Source organism: Heloderma suspectum, chromosome 3, assembly GCF_057233095.1.
Source record: "Heloderma suspectum isolate Gila_16-S chromosome 3, 16-S_ref, whole genome shotgun sequence".
Taxonomy (NCBI): domain Eukaryota; kingdom Metazoa; phylum Chordata; class Lepidosauria; order Squamata; family Helodermatidae; genus Heloderma; species Heloderma suspectum.
The window spans coordinates 143,040,509-143,049,301 of NC_139460.1; positions in this window are offsets into that span (position 1 = coordinate 143,040,509).

Here is an 8,793-nt window from a genome sequence, read left to right on the forward strand (position 1 = left end):
ACGTAGGATAGAACGGCGAAAAATAGGGAATGCAAATGGCGGCCTCTGTCGCCACCGCCATTTGCGTATGCTGGGTTTTTTTGGGGGGGTTAGCCGTTATAGGCTACATAAATACTTACATAGCCTATCACGGCAGCTTGGCTGGATGCAAATGGAGCCTGCTACGGCGGCCGCCATTTGCGTCTCCAGCAGCCTGTCCGCAGCTGGAACTCCGGCTACAGACAGCCCTGGCCTGCTGCTCTGCGGAGCTGCTGTGGAGCAGAGCCGGCTGGACAGGATTCCGGGGGGGAGGACCAGATCTCCTCCCCCCCGTTGAGGATTCCGGGGGGAGGGACGGAGTGCTTCCCCCCCCCACGAATCACATTCGTAAACAGATAAGTCACTTTCATACATCCCTACTATCTACGCATGCCTGAGTATGTAAAAGGTGTTGTCTGTTTCCTGTCTCCCTTTCAGCTAGACAAAGAAAGTGGTAGAGAGCAGGTGTAAGACAGCCCCCAGAGACTTATGTATATAAGCCTCTGGATCACATGACTTGATTGTGATCTTTGTTGGAGCGTTAGCCCCAAAGGTTGCCTTATTCTGCAGAATAAAATCGTGTTGGATCAGATCTCTGCCTCCTCTCATTCTTGGTAAACAAATTGGAAAGTCTACCAGGGAAAGAACACAATTTTTGTAACAACAGAATCTTTCAATTGGAGGCTTATACGAAAAGGGCCAACGTACATATAGTGGGGATCAAAAGCTTGTCTAATGGTTTGAAACTGTCTACTTTTGTGGATAAACTTTTGCATGAGATACTTTCTATATCCTCTGATTATTCTCTTGATATTGAGCAGGCATTTCGTGTGCCAAATCCTAAAGGGAATGATTACACAATTGTTGTTCAATTTGCAAGTGTCTCCACAAAGTGTTATATCCTGAATTTGGCAAATCAAGCTGGAAGCCTTTTTTGGAAACAGGATGAAGTTATGCTGTTTCCAGATTACATCAAAGAGGTGGTGAATAAAATAAGGCAATTTATCAAAGCAAAGAATCTGGCAAAATAAATGAACTTACAGTATTACTTAAAATATCCTGCTACACTTTGTATTGTGTTTGAAGATCAGATGAAGAAGTTTACGAATCATGAAATGGTGGAGGCTTGGTCGAATCTTAAAATGTCTGAGAACACTGTCACAACTCCATGAACTGGAATTGCTAAACAAGTACTGTTAACTGTTTGTGTGTAGCTTTCATGATCTTGTCTAACTCAGAAGAAATGATTTTTTATATATTCATTTACTTTTATGCATTTTATTTTTATTATTTTTTTCTCTCTCCCTTTTTATGTCTCTCCTTCTATTTTATATTTTAAAATAGACAAAATATCCAATATAAAAAATATTATTAACGGTTGAAAATTTATCTCAAGTTTTATTATTATACAATACTATAATCTCTCTCTTTGATGATGATGATGATGATGATGATGATGATTAATCAGGCTTTTGGGAATGAAGTGTAGAACTGTGGCATTGATATAAAAGGTTGTATTACTAAATTGTAAGATTGTATAATAGATATGGTTGTGTTTTTTTAAAAAAATAGAATATCATTGGAGGCTGGGAGATGTTGGAATTTAAATTTAAATATTAAGGGGTGGAGTTAGGGAGAGGGAGGAAAGGGGAAAGAACTGGTTTCTTTTTTCTTGGCCTCCTTTCTTCCTCTCCTTTATTTTTCTTTTTTCCTTGTTTCTTCTCTTTCTGTTATGATGGTATCCTCACTAAAATATTGTGTGGATGAGAACTGAGGTATTGAGTAGGTTGTTGGTAATTCTGGTAGTGTTTATAAAGATAAAAGAAAAAATATATTCAAAAAAGAAAAGAAAAAGAAAACAAAAGACCTTCTCAGGTCTTTTCGCAGGAGGGGTTAAGACTAGGGATTTATGAAAGTCACTTACCTGGTCTCGCAGCTTGCTTCGCGGTGGGGAGGAGGTGCTTTGCTTCTCCCCCCGAAGTTCAGGCCGGGGGGGAGGCTTCCCGCCTCGCCCGGCCAAAATTCAGGCTGGGGGGGAGGCTTCCCGCCTCGCCCGGCCGAAATTCAGGCCGGGGAGAAGCACCCCGTCTCCCTGGCCACGAACTTCAAAAGAAAAGTAAAAACAAACAAAAAAAAGCCCCGTGATAGGCTATGTAACGATTTACGTAGCCTATCACGGCTAGATCTGCAAAGTCAGCCGTGATAGGCTACGTTAATCGTCACGTAGCCTATCGCGGGTGACTTAAAAAAAAAATAAATGCACGTACACAAATGGCAGCCCCCATAGGGAGCCGCCATTCGCGTTCCTTATTTGGTCCCTGTAGTCTACGTAAAGATTTACATAGACTACGGCGAAAATAAGGTCAACGCAAATAGCATAACATAAGGAACGTGAATGGCGGCTCCCTATGGGGGCCGCCATTTGCGTACGCGCTTTTGTTTTTTTTCAAAGTCACCCGTGATAGGCTACGTGATGATTAATGTAGCCTATCACGGCTGACTTTGCAAATCTAGCCATGATAGGCTACGTTAATCGTTACGTAGCCTATCACAGGGGCATTTTTTTTTTTTACTTTTCTTGTAATGGCGGCGGCGGCAGCTGGTCGAAAGACCAGCTGCTGCCCCTGCCCCTGACGAAGACCTGCTGAACCACCGCCGGGAGCGACATTCGTGAAAGGTAAGTCCCATCCCGGGGGGGGGGGTGGCGGAGAATTTCTCCCCGAACAACCTTCGGAGGACCGAATGCGTTGGCACTCGGCCCCCCAAATTTTCGGGGAGAAATTCTCCCCCATCCCTAGTAAGACATTCCTAGTGAAAAATACACATCGCATCATGATAGCAGTTGGATTATGAATGAATTGAAGATTCTTCCAGATGCCTGCAGCATTAGTATTGGTACTTTACTTCACTTGTTTGGAGACTCCTCTTTGGCCAAATCATCCAAGGAATTTTGTGGGCAGTTAAAAGGTTTTCAATAAGCCTAGTGAAATTACATGGGGGGAGGAGAGGGGAGAATATGCATATATTCATATACAGGTTAACCTTTCGATTGTGATAGCTATCTAGTTCATAACAAAGTCAGTTGTAGTTTTCTTGTAGAAAAGAAAGTGATCAAATGAAAGACCAAATCTGCATTCTAGTCTTCTCCTATTGTGTATGTATGTATGTTTAAAAGTTTTCAATTATTACTGACATCCAGTAATCTTTCTTTAATGAGATTTCTTTATAATTAGGTTTTCTTTTAATAATCTCACTTTCAGAGGATAATAGGTAGTTAAATCAATTAAGATCTCCAGTACCTAAAACTGATGATACAGAATGAAAAAACTAGATTAGAGCATGTGTGATGTTTTCATTTTAGAAAAGCTGGGGGGGAAAAATAGCTAAGATGTGATGAATTACGTTTCTAGAGGTATTTAATTAGCATTTATATAGGATTTTCTGAGTCTTCTTCAAATCACTTCACACACATTATTTTGGTAATCCTTATCAGAATCCTTCATGGTGGGTCAGTATTATTACTTCCAGTGTGGCAGATGGAGGGCTGAGCGAAAAGAACATTTGTTTGCCTAAGACTTCCTAGTGACTTTGTGGCTGTGAGATGTCAACCAGGAATTTCCCAGCTTACAATTTTATTTTATTTTTATTGAATATTATATGTATATCCCGCCCTTTTTTCCTCTTGATAGGAACCCACATTTCACTTACGTGGTCCTCCTCTCCATTTTATCCTCACAACAACCCTGTGAGGTAGGTTATGCTGAGAGTCCATGATAGGCCCAAAGTACCCAGTGATCTTCATGGCTGACTCGGTACTAGGACCCAGATTTCCCAAGTCCCAGTCCAACACTCTACACCACACTGGTGCTAATGTACCACACTAGGAAAAATAGGATAGTAAGCACTCATGAACATATGCAGAAGATCTTTTGGTATCTGTTAATTCCCAAGTATCAAATATACTTCAGTGGTTCTGGTCCTTTCTGTTGGGCTGGGTCCAGCAAGTGTTGCTGGGACACAATTGATTGTTACTACTGTATTTGGTGTATGGTATCCCACAGGGTTCTATTGCATCCTTATGTTGTTTAATGTTTACATGAAATTTCTGGGAGAGATCATTCAGAACTTTGGGGCATCAGCTCCGATGCTCTTTGTCCTCTAATACCAAGGAACCAATCAATACTCTTGAATGTTGCCTGGGTTTGATAATGGGCTGGATGATGGTGAAGAATCTGAGATTCAATCCAAACATGAAGGGGCTGTTGGCCCGTAGAAAGTCTGGCTCAGAGACTGGAATTCAACCTGTTCTGGAAAGTGTTTCACTCCCCCTGAAAGATCAGGATCATAGTTCTCCTGGACCCCATGCTATCCTTGGATTATCAGGTGGCAGTAATGGCAAAGAACACATTTAGTTGGTCAGCTGCAACCTTTCTTGAGTCTGACTTGGCAACCTGTTATCTGTGTTTAGTCACATCATGAGTAGACCACTGCAATGGACTCCGTGTGGGGATATTCTTGAAGTGAGCTTCAAAGCTTCAACTGATGCAAAATGCAGCAGCTGGAGTACTAACTGGTGCATGAAATCATGTTACTCCCATCCTTAAAGATCTGCACAAGTTGCCAATTGTTTTCTGAGCTCAGTTCAAAGTGTTTAACCTGTAAAGCCCAGAATGGCTGCAGGAATGGCCATCTAAGGAACTGTCTGTCTTGTTATGAACCTGCCTGGTTATTCAGATCTGCCAGAGAGGTCCTCTTGATGGTACTACTACTTTCAGAGGCCCTCTTGACACGAGCAGGATTTCTCCTGTGTAATTCCCAAATTGTAGAATGCACTTCCCTTAGAGTTAGGTTTCGCCCCCACTCCCTGCTTTTAGAAAAGTTGTAGTCACTTAAAAAACAGAACAAAACTTGGTCTTTTAAAATGTTTTAGTGGTGTTGTTGCTTTTAAAGTTTTAATGAACCTTTATTGCTGGTTTTTTCTTCTTGTGTTGTTGTTGTTGTTTTGATCTGTTCTACAACACCTTAGTACGTAGTTTTTATAGAAAGCTGGTATAAAAATGGTAAAAATAAATGAAATATACAGGTTCAATGTTAATTTGTCATTATTCTTAAACTTATAGTAGAAACGTAGGGTGCTACCTTATACCAAGTTAGATGTCAGGGGAGCAGGAGAGGCTCAGGGGCAGGGCACCACCCCTTTAATGTCCCCCCCCCCCCGGACAACCAGATTGGTCTGAGAGGGCAATCTGGCCCCTGGACCAAAAAAGTTTCCCCACCTCTCTGGCCTATATTGTCTATCAGCAGCTCTCTAGGATTTCAGAAGGGATCTTTCACAACCCCACTTGGAGATACTGGGGACTAAACATGGGACTTTCTGTATACAAGGCATTTGCCCTTCCGAGTTGTAGCACCATTTAGGGATGTCGGAGAATTTCTCCATGAATATCTGGGAGGCCGAATGCCAACACATTCGGCCCCCCGAAATTGATGGAGAACGGTCCACCCCCCCCCCCGGATGGGACTTACCTTGTGCGAATGTCCCTGGCGGCGGCGGCGGCTCATGGCAGCGGTTCAGCGGCAGTGGCTGCGGCGGCCGGTCTTCCGACTGGCTGCCGCCGCTGCCATTTCCAAGTAAAAAAAAACACACAACAACAAACGTGATAGGCTATGTAAAGATTTACGTAGCCTATCATAGCTAGATTTTCAAAAAACACCGTGATAGGCTACGTAAATGTTTACGTAGCCTATCATGGCTGACTTTGGGGGGGGGGAAGTGCGTACGCAAATGGTGGTGCCCATGGGTGCCGCCATTTGTGTTCCTTATTTGGGCACGTGTAGTCTACGTAAACATTTACGTAGACTACGGCGAAAACAAGGGGAACGCTATTTGCGTTGCCCTTATTTTCGCTGTAGTCTACGTAAATGTTCACGTAGACTAAAAAGGTAAAGGTAAAGGTGTCCCCAACCAGTCGTGTCCAACTCTAGGGTGTGGTGCTCATCCCCGTTTCTAAGCCGAAGAGCCAGCGCTGTCCGAAGATGCTTCCGTGGTCATGTGGCCAGCATGACTGAACACCAAGGCACACAGAATGCTGTTACCTTTCCCGCCGAGGCGGTACCTATTTATCTACTTGCAATTTCTTGCTTTCGAACTGCTAGGTTGGCAGAAGCTGGGACTGAAGACGGGAGCTCACTCCGTTACGCAGCACTCGGGTCTCGAACTGCTGACCTGCCGACCGTCCAGTCTGCAGTTTAGCGTCTTAACCACTAAGCCACCGCGGCCCCATTCACGTAGACTACACATGCCCAAATAAGGAATGCAAATGGCGGCACCCATGGGTGCCACCATTTGCATACGCGCTTTTTTTTTTTTCCAAAGTCAGCCGTGATAGGCTACATAAACATTTATGTAGCCTATCACGGCTGACTGCAGGGACGCAAACGGCGGCGGCTACGGCCACCGCCATTTGCGTCCTGGCAGGAGAAGAGGTTTCGCGGCCAGAGGGATGGGGCGCCTCCCCCCAGCCCAGAATTTCGGGGGAAGGGACGGAGCGCTTCCCCACCACCACGAAGCAAGCTGCAGGATCAGGTAAGCGACTTTTGTCCATCCCTACCAATGATATGTTAGCAGATGAGATGGCAAAGAAGGTGCCTGAGTTTAGTTCCCCCACACTGTTTCTTGACGTTATTGCCAGTGCAGCACTGTGCAGGGCAGCGCAGTGCTAAACAACTTTTTGATGGGAATACTTAGGGACACAGTCCTTCACAGATCATGTTGTGTGTAGCAGGTCAATTTTCTGGATGCTGAAGTGTGTGTGTGTGTTTACTCCAAACAGAAGAAGCCCTCTTACCTATATGAAATAGATGGAAAGGATATTCCATGTGTGCTTCATCCTTGTTGGTCTAGGTGGCAATCCTAATGATTCCCCTCCCCACATCTTATCAAAATTGAGGTCTGTTTCACACATAGGAATACAGTTGTGACTGAAACATTCAGCAGTGACTTGCCTGAATGGGACACATCACAGGTCTAACATCTCAGACACAGCTTAGGTGTCATCTTACACCAACCCAGTCATACGCTTTTCAATGGAATCTATTCACGTACTTCACTGGAAATAATTAAGCAATGATTAATCCAGTGATTTACATGTATTTGTGAGTGTTGTATAGGTAGAAGGAATGACTGTAGAATCAGCAGGCCTCAAACACAACTGTTCTTTCATTCAGCACACACCGAAGTGACTCTTGGCAGAAGTTTCACCCACTGTTGCTGCCAAGGTTCAAGGCAATAACTAAGCCACAGTACCCCCCTCCTGATACATAACAGTGAGTACTGTCAGTTGTTTGTTGTTGTTGTTGTTGTTGTATTTCTTGATATTGCCTTTGATGAAGTTGCTGATGAGCTTTTGTTTTTCCCCTTCCAATACTTCAATGTGAGATTATTATGTCTTTGGTAAACTCTGGTGCTTTTGTATGTCCTGAAGAGATATATCATTCCCTAGGACATTATTTCTGCTTTCAGACATAACTATGACATATGAGCTAAAGTACAAGCTGCCTTCTAATGCCAATGTGAAAGATTGAATTGATCGTTTTTATGGCGTGGGTCTTGGACAGTAGAAAACTGATTATGCTGAAGGATCAACAGGACGACGGGAGTTTTATGATGTTTTGAAATAAAATTTCATCAGACATCTGCTTCATCATTAAATAGGGGAAAAGATAATTAAAATAAATAAGTATTTTAAGGAGGATAAATAGCAAGCGTGGTGAATTATGATGTAAAAATTCCATCAATCTCTTTACAGAACATTGCAGCTGAGAGGTCAAAATGCTTTTTTTTATTTTATGGAACAAGACACAATAATCGGGTCTCCTGCTGCTCACACTAAAAATCTAAGACTTCCTGTTGGGAATATTACCCAATCAATCCTTTTTCAGTGGTCTTCTTTCACAGTTCCTTCATCAGAAGCATCTGGCTGGTCTCACTTCTCTCACTCATTGAAATCTAGGTTTGGTTTTTTCCTCCCTGCCTTACTTGAATTCAATATCTGAGAGCCCACATTGTACGTTGTTGTCATTTTGAGGCTGGACTGATTATAGGTGGATGAAAGAAATCTACACTAAAACTTAAAGAACAATCCTAGACATGTCTACTGAGAAAGAAACCCCATCAAACACAATGGGGCTTGCTCCAGTATAAGTCAGTATGGGATTGCAGCTTTCAAGTGGTTTAACCATCATTCCCTTTTGCATGTGATTCTTGGGGAAAGAGTGGCCTAGAGATCTCTAGCAGATAATTCTTTGAACCCTCGCCATATTACACCCCTAGGATTTTGTGGGGGAAGCCATGACATTAAAACAGATATACCCAAAGTGGAGATATACCCAAAGAAATATATAATTATAGTGCTGGAAAATATTTGAATGCCCTGTCCCCTGAAACAGTGGGAAGAGACAGAAAGAAAAGACATAGCTGCTAGCTATGTCTTTTATGTAATATGTAGTTTGGCTCATAGTTTCACTTCATTCCACACCAGAGCTCTGGAGAACTGGATCCAGTTCTGGGTGCCACACTTTAAGAAAGAGATAGACAAATTGGAATGGGTTCAGAGGAAGGCAATGAAGTTGGTCAGGGGTATGGAAACCAAATCCTATCCAGAAAGGTTGAAGGAAGTGGGTATGTTTAGCTTGAGAAGAGAAGACTTGTGGGGCACACGGTAGCACACACCAAATACCTGAAGGGCTGTCATAGAGAAAAGGGGGAAAAAAACT